This window comes from Monodelphis domestica, chromosome 1, assembly GCF_027887165.1.
Source record: "Monodelphis domestica isolate mMonDom1 chromosome 1, mMonDom1.pri, whole genome shotgun sequence".
Classification (NCBI taxonomy): Eukaryota; Metazoa; Chordata; class Mammalia; order Didelphimorphia; family Didelphidae; genus Monodelphis; species Monodelphis domestica.
Window position 1 is genome coordinate 24447958 of NC_077227.1, and position 13814 is coordinate 24461771.

The window sequence follows — 13814 nt, forward strand, 5'->3', positions numbered from 1 at the left end:
GGTCACATATAAACTATAGTAAAATGATGTTGCCCAAAACAAAATAACCACAATGACATGCAATAAAATACTTACACAGATACTTCTTTTCCCTCCTAAATGCAAAACAGCATTCAAACCAGGAATTCTAAGAAACATGTCACTTAATCAACTGAGTTCTCAATATCCCTTTGTATTTTCTCTCCCTGTCCCTCCCACCCCCACTTTTACTTAATTTTATTTTATGGAAAGACTAGAACTATTGAAAGCCAGACTTGCCAGACTTGTAGTAGAATGAAACAGGAGAAGTTTTAGAAAAGAATAGCAATATTTAGAAGATTCAGTCAGATACTTAAATGTTATGGGATTGTCAGTATACAACCTTAAAGATGGAGTTACATGGAAACATTTAATTCTTGTACTTTAATAAATAATTAACATTCTTAATGGATTTTTTTTAACTCACCAATGTAGGCCACTGAACTTGTTTATCTTTGATCCCTGAGTCTGGCTAGGGTCCTTCTTTCTTGCCCAGACTAATTGGTATTCCACTAAGAAAGCAGTAAAATCTTCATAAACTGTAACCCACTCTTGTCTTGCTTCTCCCATTCAAGATAATCAAATCCAACATATGCCTATGGAAAAGACATAGAAAAACTCAATAAGGAAAATGAAGAAAAAATTTTCACATTACAATCAGCATTTCATTCAATTTTTTAAAATAGAGATACAATATATGAAATGGATTTTTCTTCTAAAATTAGAATTTGCAATGAATACTCAACTCAATTTCCTTTCACATTATCTTTTTTTTTCAATCAGACAAGATATAATTCAATAAGGAGTGTGGTTCGGTCAAGATTCAATTCAAACTTGTATAATTTCCATATTTACATTGTTCTTGTTTGTACAGAAAACTGAATTCAGTACCATGAAGATACTCAAAGTTTTTTTTAGTTGATTATATGATTCTCTAAGTATAACATCATATCATCTGCAGTGATAGTTTTGCTTCCTCACTGCCTATTTTTATTCTTTTAATGTCTTTTTCTTGCCTTTTTGCTATAGCTAGCATTTCTAGTATAATACTAAACAATAAAGGTGACAGTAGACATCCTTGTTTCACTCTGGATTTTATTGGAAAAGGCTTCAAGTTTATCTCCATTATAGATAATGCTTGTTCTTGGTTTTAGGTAGATACTTATTAAGAAAAGTTCCACTGATTCCTATTTTCTAGTGTTTGGAATGAGTATGGTATTTTATTAAAGGCTTTTTTTCTTCACCTAATGATATAATCATAGATTTTATTCTTATTTTTAATAATCAATTATGCTGATAGTTTTCCTAATATTGAACTTGCCCAGCATTCCTGGTATAAATCCCACTTGGTCATAGTGTATATGATCTTTGTGATAAATTGCTATAATCTTGCTAGTATTTCATTTTAAATCCTTGCATTGATATTCAATAAGGAAATTGGCTTATAATTTTCTCTCTGGTTTAGATATCAAAATCATATTTGTGTCAAAAGACATTTTGTAGTTCTCCTCCCTTACCCGTTATTCCCTTTCATATAGTTTAAATAGTATTGGGATTAAATGTTTCAATTCACTTATGAATCCATCTGGTCCTAGGAATTTTTTTCCCGTGAAGCTCACTGATCACTAGTTCATATGCCAATAACTTCAACAATCCAACTGAAATGGATGAATATTTACAAAACTCTATCTTGTCCAAATGAACATTAGTGGAAATAGAGAGACTTAAATAACTTTTATCTGGCTACTCCTTCCCTCTTCCATACCAAATCCTCATCCAGATCATACTGCCTACCCATGGGTATTCCAAACGGTTCTGTCCTAGGCCTTCTTCTCTTTTCCCTCTGTATTCCTTTACTTGTTAATGTCATCAGTTCTCATGGAATGATTCTCAAATTTATCTATCTTACCCCAATCTCTCTGCTGACCTCTAAAATCTCCCATTTCCAGTTACCTTTTAGATATCTCAAACTGGCTGTCCAGTAATTATGGAATCAACCTATTAAAGACTCAGTATCAGACATTGTTAAGTACTGAGGATATAAAATACTTGTAGAAACACAATTTAATGGGGGAGACAACATACAAACAAAAAATACATTCAGGATAAGTAAGATAGTTAAAACAGGGGAAGTACTCAATTAAGATTTAGAGAAGATATTCCCCAGACGGTGGGATTTTAGTGGAGATTCCAAGGAAGCCAGAAAAGTCAGTAGTTGAAATAGAAAAGAGAGAACAAGCTAAGAAACTATATGTTTGGAAAACAAGGTGGCCAGTGCATTGGCTCTAAGGGTATGTGTGAGGAGCAAGGTGAAAGAAATGATCAGAATTGAGTTAAAAAAATCATGTCAGCAACTGAATGGAGTGGAGTGGGCAGACCCATGAGCCGCATACAGTAAAGGTCCAGACAGGAGATAAGGAAGACATTCAGGAGATACTACAAAGATGAAATCGTAGGCCCTGGCACCATATTGGATAAAGGGGGTAAGAGATAAAGAGGAGTCCAAGATGGTTGGCTGCCCTCCACTGCAATAGGGAAAGGAGAGGTTATGATTCATGGGAAAATATAATGAACTATTTTAGATGCATTCAGATTATGACAACTCAAAGGCAGTGAGAGAGGTGAGACTGAGGGTCAGCAGAAAGATTGGGGCAGGACATGTAGATCTGAAAATCATCAGCACAGAGATGGCCATTCAATCGGAGGGAGTCCATGTGATCACCCGTCTTCTATCATCTTACTCCCCATACAGGGCATCCTCCTCACTGCAATGATGCAGATGCCTCCTCTGTTCCCTGAACAAGCCTCTCCATCACTTGGTTCTGGAGAGTCTATTTTTGGACTTGCCTCCCACCTGGAATGTTCTCCACCTCATCTGTGGCTCCTAGCACTCCTGGCTTCCAGTACTTAGGTACACAGTGTAACTTACAATGCAAGTCATTTGTGACATCTGGACCTCAAGTACCTCAGTCTGTAAAATTAAGGAGCTGGAAGGCTTGATTTCTAGGGTCCTTTCTACCCCATAGTAGCATAGGACTGAATTTTTGTTGCATCCTCTAGAAAACAGTCTGCCTCCCATCATGTCACAACTTCCTTTTATTTTCCGGTTTAATTCATAATAAGAATTCTGATTTAAGTGTGAATCTATTTGTTTGATAGAGTCTATGCTTTTGTTCAATAGACAAGGATTTCACATATACAGGAGCAATAGTTAATGTGTAGAGATTGCCTAAAAGAATCTGATCTCTAACACTTTTGAGGCCCCCTTTCTACAACAGAAGGGACTGGAGAGCTGAGGACTAGTTTGTACTTCTTTGTATAACCGGTTATCAAGGAGAATCTGAAGCACTGGTGGGATAACAGAACCTTTTAGAACTCATCTCGAGAGTGTAGAATCATTTCCACACTACAATGTAGTACTGAGTTAAACTTTTTGAAGGAAAGAAAACGTTAAAAAGCACACATTAAACTGACATCAACAATGGTCAATGTATTAAAATGCTTTGAATGTGAAGGATTATGCGATGAACAATGTTCCATGCCTGAAAAGCTCTCTACCTCACCTTACAACATTTCTTGGAAACCCTACTTTCCTTTTAAGATTTAGCTTGGGTGTCTTACACAAACTGTTTTGAAATTAATTCCTTCAATTGAAGCTTCAATGATCTCAGAAACCAGTATCATGCCTTGCAAATAGTATATAGCAAATTTTTGTTGAAATATGATCAATGAACTATTAGGAGGGACTTCACTATCTTATCCAAACCATAATGGAAAAGGAATTCTTACTATCATCTAAAAGTGGTCATTCAGCCTCTGCAAATGAGGAAAAACCCAGTAGGTCACAAGTTGGCCTAGTCTACTTCTGGATAGTTCAAATTTTTAGGAAGTTTCTATTATTATCAAGCCTAATTGGGCCAAAAAGAAGAAATAGAATCCCTTCATCACATGGCAGTCATTGAAGTACTTTAAGACAGTTGTTAAGGTCACAATGCTCTGTGGCCTGACCAGGGCACTTTACACAGAAGGACCATCTAATATTCTTATTCCAGGATGCTACAAAGCATTTCTTCAAATTGCAAAGAGGAAAACATGAAAAGGGTTTCCATTTTGCAAAACAAAATAGCTGTACTACATAGTAATTCAACTAAGAAAGACAGGATTTCAGGACTCAAAAGGTATCTGATATTTCTATACTGAAGAATAAATAAACGAATGCCCCTGCTCACTCAGAAGAATAGTGAAAATAAAGTTATGTCACTTAAGTGTAATAAATGAACACTAGAAACAAATATACCAGATCCAAAGATACAGCAACAATCTGATGTTTGGTAAGCTCTAAACAAAAAAGTACTTGGAAAATAAGTTGCCTGACAAGAACTGCTCAATAAAACAGAGATAATTGCCCCCAAACCCAAGGTTTTATGCAAATAAAAGCAGTGCTGCCAAGATAAGCAAGAAAGCAACTAGAGGTGTGGGACAATATATTAAACATGAACAGAGGCTGAACCTGTGATTTCATCCAGAAAGGCAGTTCCTACATAAGGAAACTTCCATAACCAATGAAGATCAGACCCTTCTCTGAAACTTATATGATTGCCAAATGTCCAAAAGCACCAAGAAGTTAAATGGTTGGGCCCCACAAGCCCTATATGTATGTATCTCATAGACTTTCAATACACTGGGCCATTCTGCCATGCATCAAAATAAAGATTGATTTCCAAAATGCCTACAGAAAAAATCCAAATACCTATGACCAAGAGCCATAATGCAGTGGACTGAATGTCATAGGAACTGTAAACAAATAATAAACAAACAAAATTGCTGCTAATAAAACAAATACTTATCAAAACAATTCCTAGATTGCAGCTCACACATTGCTAATTGGCAAAAATCAGAGATAGTCAATAATGAAGGAACTGTGAAAAGATAATGTAATAGTATACCATTAGAGCTGTGAATTGGTCCATTTATTCAGGAAAATAACTTCAAATTACAGGAAGAAAAACTGTTAAGTAGTCTATAGCTTTTGACTTGAAGTTTACATTACTAAACATCTATAAAAAGAAAAAAACAAAAAGGAAGGTCTCCCATGCACCAAAAAAAAAGTCATAGCAAAGAACTAAAAACAAAATAGATGCTATCAATCATGGAAAGTGAAGAACATGATTATAATGGAACAATAAAGAACTTTAAGAAATTATGAATATTTAAACTACAAAGGACCATGGGGAGGCTTTTATAAAGTGATGAAATAACAAAAAGAAGGGCAATAATATATTTGATGTTTACAACAATGTAGTTGGAAAAAAGAACAACTAAAACCAAATGCCATGTAAGAAGAGTGACCAGCTTATCCCTGCAAAATAGACCAGAGAATACAGTTCTTGCCCATCTTTGCAGAAGTGGAGGATTACTGAGACAGACCCAAGTGATGTATGAATTTGTGTGGGAAGATCTTTCATTTTCTTTTGCCTACTTCATATTCTTTGTTATAAGAGATAGGTTATTTGTTTGAAGGATGATAGAGAATTTATTGGGAAATTATGGTAAAAAAAGCAGTAAAAAAAAAAATTTAAGCACCTGGCATTGCTTGTGGGAAAGGAAATCCTGTTTCCTAGTATACTGTATAGGAAACAATGAAGAAAAAAAATGTTATTTAGACGTTTTCAGTTTTGTCCAACTGTTTGTGAATCTATTTGGAGTGTTCTTGGCAAAGATACTGGAGTCATTTGTCATTTCCTTCTCCAGCTCATTAGACAGATGAGGAAACTGAGGCATACAGGGTTAAGTGACTTGCTCAGGGTCAGAGCCAGGCCCAGAGACAGGAGGTCCTGGGTTCAAACCTGACCTCAGACACTTTTGAGCTGTGTGACCCTGGACAAGTCACTTAACCCCATTGCCTAGCCCTTACCACTCTTTTGCCTTAGAACCAATTCCCAGTATTGATTCCAAGATGGAAGGTAAGGTTTAAAAAAAAAAAAAGTGAAGCAAACTCTTTTTTCTCTCTGTTAAAAAGGAATCACAAAATCAATTACTGACTTTTCTACAATTATATTGAATTACATTTTAAATTGTTCTTTAGTCTCAAGAACAATGTTGTATTCCACTTGGCATTATTATAACTCAACTAAATGCTTTTATGATGCTGATTAATTATAATATTTTCATTTTCATTTCACATATAACATATTACATTAAATAAAAGCTACAATAAACAAAATTTCCAAAATAAAAAAAAGATATTTTCTCCTAGTTTAACAATTCCAATTTTAAACATGTGAACACATGTAGGGGCCACCCAACTTTTCTTTCTTAACCATCTTGTGGTATTTATAGAGAAAGCAAGGCATTTCATCTCAAATTCTTAGTGCCACTAATCACTCCTAAGGATAAAATGTCTATCCCTTTCAGTTGTCAAGTCATGCAGACTCTTGTTAGTCAATTAATTAATTAATTAATTTTTTGATTGATTGATTAGCTGTTAATTAGGAAGCAATCTTTCAGCTACTCACTTTTTATCTTCTCCTACAATCTCCCAAGACTAACAATTTATTCCATTTACAAAGCAGTACTCACTGTGACATGTAGTTGGCTATGAAATACTCAAATTGCTTTTTAATATAACTTTTTAAGATGTAGCCATCCCTTTTTTTATTATTGGAGACATCCACTGGAGTGTATTCATGAAAACAGAAATACAGTTAAACAATTTTACAGCTAACAGAAATTATCTGTTATTTATTAGATCAAGATAGATTATAGTACTTATTTTCATTTTCAGAATACTGTATATTAGGTTCTGGGCTGAACTGTCTAAATGCAACTCAAAAACTCATTTAAAATTCACTGATGCCTATCATACCTCTGTCAGAGGTGTTTATCCTTAAAGGATATTCAAGGATACCTATTCTCTCTAATTTGTTTTGGTCATGATTTCAGGGTTCCAGTGGAATTGCTCATTGGCTAAGGTAGGGGGGTGGGAGAAGAGAAGGGAAAGAACATGTACCTATGGAAAAATATTCTAAATTCATTAATTAAATAATAAAATTTAAAAATGCATTCTGGGTTCATAGGACCACTCATATTTCATACCTATATAGTAATTAATATTCCAAAATGCCAAATATAAAACTATAAGAAGATATTATGACAGCTTCAATGCTAAAAGGATTAATTATTAAACAGCTGCTACACTATCACATTAGACAAGACTTGAAACAATAAAGATGTGGGGTTTTCTTAAGCAAGAAGAATCCTATGCTAATCATACAACAAACGTCTATTTCAAAAAGCATGTGGAGGTAAGAAATAGCATGGCAATATAATAATAGTTGTTATGATTTTTAAAAAAGAATATAATGACCATTTATGACCCTAAGATTCAAATATCAACATAATATAAAAATACAAGACACCTGAAGTGTTTTAATACGTTGTACTGTCAAATCCCATGAATGTATCATATGACCATTCTTAAACTTCTCCATAAGTCAGCAAAGGCTGTAAATACTTGAAAAAAAAATTGCAATTGTGTTTGTTTACTAATTTATTTTCTTTAAATTCAATTTTAAGTTCTAAATTCTCTCTCCCTACTCCCCTCCTCTACTCAGTAATAAAGCAAGAAAGACAAAACCCATTAGAAATATATACCGTTAAGCAATATAAATTCCTATATTTACTTTATGGGATTACTTTTAAAAATTATGCTTCAATTTATACTTGGAGTCCATCACTCTATTTGGAAGGTGACAGAACATTTCACTATAAATCCTCTGGGAAAAAGCAGTTACATTGAACAATTTCATCATTAGGAAGGTTCAAATGTTTTCTTTCTACTAACCTATAGATATGTATCATAATTTAGGTCATTATAATAATGGTCACTCTGTAAAGAGGAAGGAAGTAAAGAAAAAGAGGACAGGACTCCATAACCAGAAAATGGATGTGTATGTGGGGGGAGTGCTAAATATTCGTGCTAAAACAAAAATAGCACTTAAGTGTCACTCAGATTCAGCAAACACCATCTTCTGCTGACAATAACTCAAAAGCCATGACCCAGAGAAGTGCCACCTGCTCTGGCCTGCAGAGGCCTTTGCGGACTGGACATCCTCCTTTAAGGGCACTCTGTAAGGCTCAGGCCTATTTTTCTTGGGTGTCTGTATCACTACAGATTAGCAGTGCTCAAACATAAGAGATACTCTTTCAAGGACCATATCTACTAAATGAGGAGATAGAACGTCTCCCGCAGAAGTTCCTGAGGTGGGTACAAGCATTTTGGAAGTTTCCTGTGGTAAACAATGACAGTCACCTGACAAAAAGCCTAAAGGCAGCTATTCTTGGTCTGATGAAAATTTCCAAAAATCTTATAATACTGTATTTGTAAAACATGTTAAAAGACTTAAAATGATCCATATGTGCGATAGTGAGTGACAAATCAGAATCTAATGACTGCCCCCCCAGCAGTCCTAAGCAAAGCTTTAGCTATAATTGGTACATGTCAAATGGAAGAAAGTCACAGGAAGTGATGAAAAGGAATGAACTTTTAAAATGTTAAGAACTTCCTGTGGGCGCTATCTCTTCTCTCTTCAGTCTTCGCCTTGACTTCTGAGGACCTCTAACTGAGACCTTGGACTGCTCTTGAACTTTGGACTAACACATGGGGTGAGTGAAAAAGGCCGACCCCTTTCCTGGATTTTCTGAAGGGACTGGCCTCAGGAGAGGCCTCCCCTCTTGAGAGAGGCTCCCTGCATCCCCAGGTCCTCGGATCAAGACTGAGGCCCCTCCAGCTAAGGACTAATTAGCCCTGCCTGGGTTGAGCCCAGGGACGAAGCAAAATACTTAGTGTGTAGGTTAAATATCTTACCCTATTCTCTCTCTGATTTTTCTTACTTTCACTCTTCTATATTTTATAAATAAATTGTTAAAATAAATATCTTTGGAATGAATTAAATTCCTGGAGTCCCTCCTTTTGAATAATCCAGTCCAACCTTTTATAAAAACCCCTGACATTGCTACCCCTTAACAGATCATTTCACAATTCTACTACCCAGTATAACATAGCACTTTTTAAAGGATTCAAATATAACATCTGAGTTGAATCTAATAACAATTTTGTGAGGTGGTTCATATATATATATATTTTTTTAAACCCTTACCTTCCATCTAGGAATCAATATTCTGTACTGGTTCCAAGGCAGAATAGCAGCATGGGCTAGGCAACAGGGGCTGTGACTTGCCCAGGGTCACACAGTTAGCAAGTGTCTAAGGCCACATTTGAACCCAGGACCTCCCATCTCTATAGTTCATACATTATTAACTATATTTTAGAAATGAAGAAACTAGGGCTCCAGGATTGAACAATTTATCCATAGTTACAGGGTTAGATAAGTATCAGAGGCAGGATTTGAATCTATACTCCTACCACTTCTCATAAGTTGTATTTACTGAAGTGGTAATTATAGAATAGAAACAACCAAGATAGGTAGAAAGGAAAAGCAGTAAGGTCCAGCTACCCCTCACCACAACACCTCTCTCTCCATTCCCCACATCCCTCAATAATCAATAATTCTAACAAAAATCTAAGAAAACCTGACAGGAAATAAGAAGCTACAGTGAGTCATCTTTCTAATCCAAGATCACAAATTGAAGCAAATACCACAACAGGAACTATGTAACAGGAATGAATTAGACAGAGACTTTGCACCCAGAGCTTCAAGCAAAGGTAGCTATATAGGAATGCTCAGAGCTGGTCACAGATTCAAGCCCATTCCAAGGCCAAAGCCACAAAATCAAGGGATCACCCAGAGCTCTGAATTAGGACAGCCAGGCTTAACTCGACTCCCAAAATTCCTGTAGTATGGGGATATCTAGAGCTAGTCGTCACTGGCTTATCCCTTCTTGTTCCATGCCCACAGCTGCTTACAGGCTTCCTCCTAACCTCAATAAAAATGTTATGACGTTAGGGTTGCCCATGACACCAACCCAGAAGAGAATAACTGCAAAAGATCTATAAGCAAAGCCTCAAAGAAAGAAAAATATAGCTCACCCATAAGAACAATTAAAATTCCTGAAATTATTTTAAAATGATTTTTTAAGTTTTAAAATGGCATTATAAATGAAAGGAAGCAGATAAAGGAAAGAATTATAAAAGTAACGAGTTCTGTGGAAGAGAAACTTGGAAAGAGAAATAATAGCTTGGCAGGAGAGGAACAAAATTTTGCCCAAATAACAGACTCTCTGAAAGTAAAAATGGACCTTAAAGAAGTAAAAGATTTCATAAGACAAGGAGAATAAGACAAAGTCAAAAGAAAGAAAAAGAGAGAGAACAAAATGTAAGATGATATAGCAAAAAACAATTGATCTAGAACACAGATCAAATAAGAGATAAATTTAAGAATCAGTGTACCTGAAAGTCATTACCCCCAAAAAGGAGTCAGGATATCATATTTCAAGAAACCATGAAAGAAAACTGCCCTGACATATTAAAAAAAAGAAGGCAAAGTGAAAATAGAATCCACTGGTCACATCCTGAAATAAATGCCAAAATGAAAATTCCCAGAATGTCAGGGCCAAAGTTTAGTGCTTCCAGGGTCAAAGAAAAATACTGTAAACTGTCAGGAAGAGTTTAAGTACCAAGTTACCAGATCCAGGATCACACAAGATTTAGCAGATACCATTCTAAAGAAAGAGCAAAAAATGCAGGTTTATAAAAAAGAATAATCCATTCAGCAAATTCCAGAATACTAAAGAGGATAAAATGAACTTTTAATGAAATAAAAGATGTAATTCAAAATTAAAAAGACTAGAGCTTAGTCTTTTGAATAGCCGAATCTGAAATTAAAATACATGAGTAAAGAGAAACAGAAAAAAGATAACTACAAGTGAACAATCAGAAAAGATTTTATAAAGTATTTGCAACTAGAGGAGGGAGCAGAGTTATACAAGAATTCTTTAAGAATCATGCCAACAGAGATCACAGGAGGAGTCAAAATAAGGAGGCCTTATTTGTCAAGTTCTTATATTCTTAAAGGAGAAAGGAAATAGGGAAATAAAAGAAATAAGGAAGAAAAGGAAAGAAATGGGAGGGAGGAGTTTATGCTATGCAGTGATCCCTCACCTATCATGGAAGTTACATTCCAGAGACTCCTGTGATAGGTGAAAATCTTTGAAGTAGTGGTAGAGTAAACAGACCAATGCTACAGTCACTGAGCCAATCAGCACCCAGGATACAGAACACAGCACTGTGGTCAGTCATTTATCATTCCATCAGCCAAAAGTGCTCTGTATGATCTCACGTTGGCAAACTTGCACAAGCCATAGTGGCATACTGCATTTCCAATGTACAGCACAGAATTCATCCGCAAAATCCCACAATATAGCAAAAACTCCACAATGCAGAATTAGATGAAGCTGCAATAAGCGAACTGCAATATAGCAGGGGAAGACTGATAATGAAGTTATAAGTAGAAGCCTATATAGTAAAGTAATTTGAATCACACAAAACATATCTCATGAATAATTTTGAAAGTCTGGTCTGATTGATGTGTAAGGAAATAAATTAAGGGTTTGACTAAAATATAAGAGAATTTTAAGATAACACTGTGGTAGCCGATTTAATAATATTATAGCTCAAGCTACTTTTAGTAGCTTTATTTACAAAAAAGGTGGAAAAAGTGAAAGTAGAGAAATACAAAAAGAGGGTAGAGAAGATGTCTAGCCTATCGAGGCTTGTTAACTCGATGTTCCACCCTTACAGTCTCTTCCAAGAGAAGGCCTCTCTAGAACTAATCTCTCCAGAAGTCAGGAAAGGAAGACCAGTTACTCACTCACCCAAGAGGCAGTCCAAAAGCCAAGGTCCCAAGTCAAAGCCAAGATCCAAGTCATAGCTCCAAGCAGCAGTCCCAGTCCAAGATCCTCCAAGTTCCAGATTCAGGCTGAAGAGGACTTCCCGAAGACTATTTTCCAGAAGACTGCTTGCAGAAAGAAGACCCTCTTGCCAAAGAAGATCAGGACTTTTATAGTCCTTTTTGTCCCTTCCCCTCTTCAAAGAGGTCAACCATAGTTTCGAAATTGCCTAGCACTGCCCAAGTGGACAGTGCCTGTGAAATTCACACCCCTTCCTCTGAAGGTGAATCAAAAGGATTCACAAGTTCCTGACTGTGTTTCTGAGGGTGTGAACTCTTTAAGTAAGTGACTTGTGAATTCTCTTACTTGTTGGATTCTGGAGTTATCACTAATTTTAGCAAGTGACTTGCGAACTCCCTTATTTAGTGTCTGGTGAAGTACTAAGTAGGGGTACTAAAAGAAAGTCTAATCCACACTTCATAGATGGAAAAATCAACCACTGAAGACCACTGGTGACTTATAATATTTACCTCCAAAGAAAAAAAAGTGATAGACTAGAAACAAAGAGGGAGAGGTATTACTGAATGTGTCCAATGTGAGGATATGGATGAATATGCTTATTTATTGTATGTGTTCTGTTTTCTTTTATACTGACACAGTGGAGGGTTGGGGAAGCTTTATCGAATATGTTAACTTAAAAAAAAAAAACCTGAACACAAAAACCCAAGGCTACAAATTCTAAGACATGTAAGTAGGAGTAGTTAAATTTAAAAGTTCCGTTGAGGGGGGGGGGGAATCTTCAAATGACTAGAAGAAAGTAATAAACATTTCTCAAGCACCTTACCATGTGCCAAGCACTATACTAGGGAAAGGAAATCTATGGATTCTTTTAATGTTATTGCCTTTTGCTTTTCTTCTTCTAGATTATCTTTTAGTTTTGTGTAATTTACATTCTCAATCTGGTGTCCTCTCTTTTTTTTTTTACTTTGGTGAGATTTGCAATTGAATATTCACATTTTTCTTTTCTGCCCATTATTTCTCTTTTAATTATTTCAAAAATGTGTTCTCCAAATTCTCATTTCTCTTGTAAAGTACTCAGGAACAGGGTGTTGTGTTTCCATGTTCTCCTCAAATTCCACATAGTACTCTATTGAATATGTTCCTTTTGTTTTATAGTATTTATTCATAAAGGTCTAAACTTAATAGATCTGAAGACTTTCTTTCCTTTTTACATTATTTCCCTGATGTTTTTTTTCTTCTCCTTTCTTTTCTTTTTATTTTTTGGTTTGAAAATTAAAATTAATTAATTTTTATTCTTCCCCTCCCCTCCTCCCATTCCCCTCCTGTAGTCAACACGCAATTCCACTGGGTTTTACCTGTGTCACTGATCAAGACCTATTTCCATATTATTGATATTTGGACTAGGGTGATCATTTAGAGTCTATATCCCCAATCATATCCCTATCAACCCATGTGATCGAGCAGTTGTTTTTCTTCTGTGTTTCTACTTCCAGTTCTTCCTCTCAATGTTGATAGTGTTCTTTCTCATAAGTCCCTCAGGATTGTTCTGGAGCAGTGCCTTGTTACTACTAGAGAAGTCCATTTCATTCAATTGTGCCATAGTGTATCTCTCTCTGTGTATAATATTCTCCTGGTTCTGCTCTTTCACTCTGCATTACTTCCTAGAGGTCGTTCCAGTTCACATGGAATCCCTCCAATTCATTATTCCTTTGAGCATAATAGTCCATCACCAATAGATAACCACAATTTGTTTAGCCATTCCCCAATAGAAGGGCATCCCTTCATTTTCAAGTTTTTGCCATTACAAAGGGGGTGGCTATGAATATTTTGGTACACGTTTTTTTCCTTATGATCTCTTTTGTATAAACCCAGCAGTGGTACTGTTGGATCAAAAGGCATAGTTCCGACTTGCCATTCAGAATGGTTGG

The 13814-nt window shown here is 35.7% G+C and overlaps 1 protein-coding gene across 3 annotated transcripts in view; it reads right to left on the reverse strand.

Moving 5' to 3' along the window:
* JMJD1C (jumonji domain containing 1C) overlaps positions 1–13814 on the reverse strand; it is a 226752-nt gene that overhangs the window by 161974 nt on the left and 50964 nt on the right. For all 3 annotated transcript variants that reach the window (XM_056796028.1, XM_056796005.1, XM_056796014.1), the window contains exon 2: positions 446–614. The gene's annotated coding sequence lies outside the window, so the exon portion shown is untranslated. The remainder of the gene's footprint in view (positions 1–445; positions 615–13814) is intronic.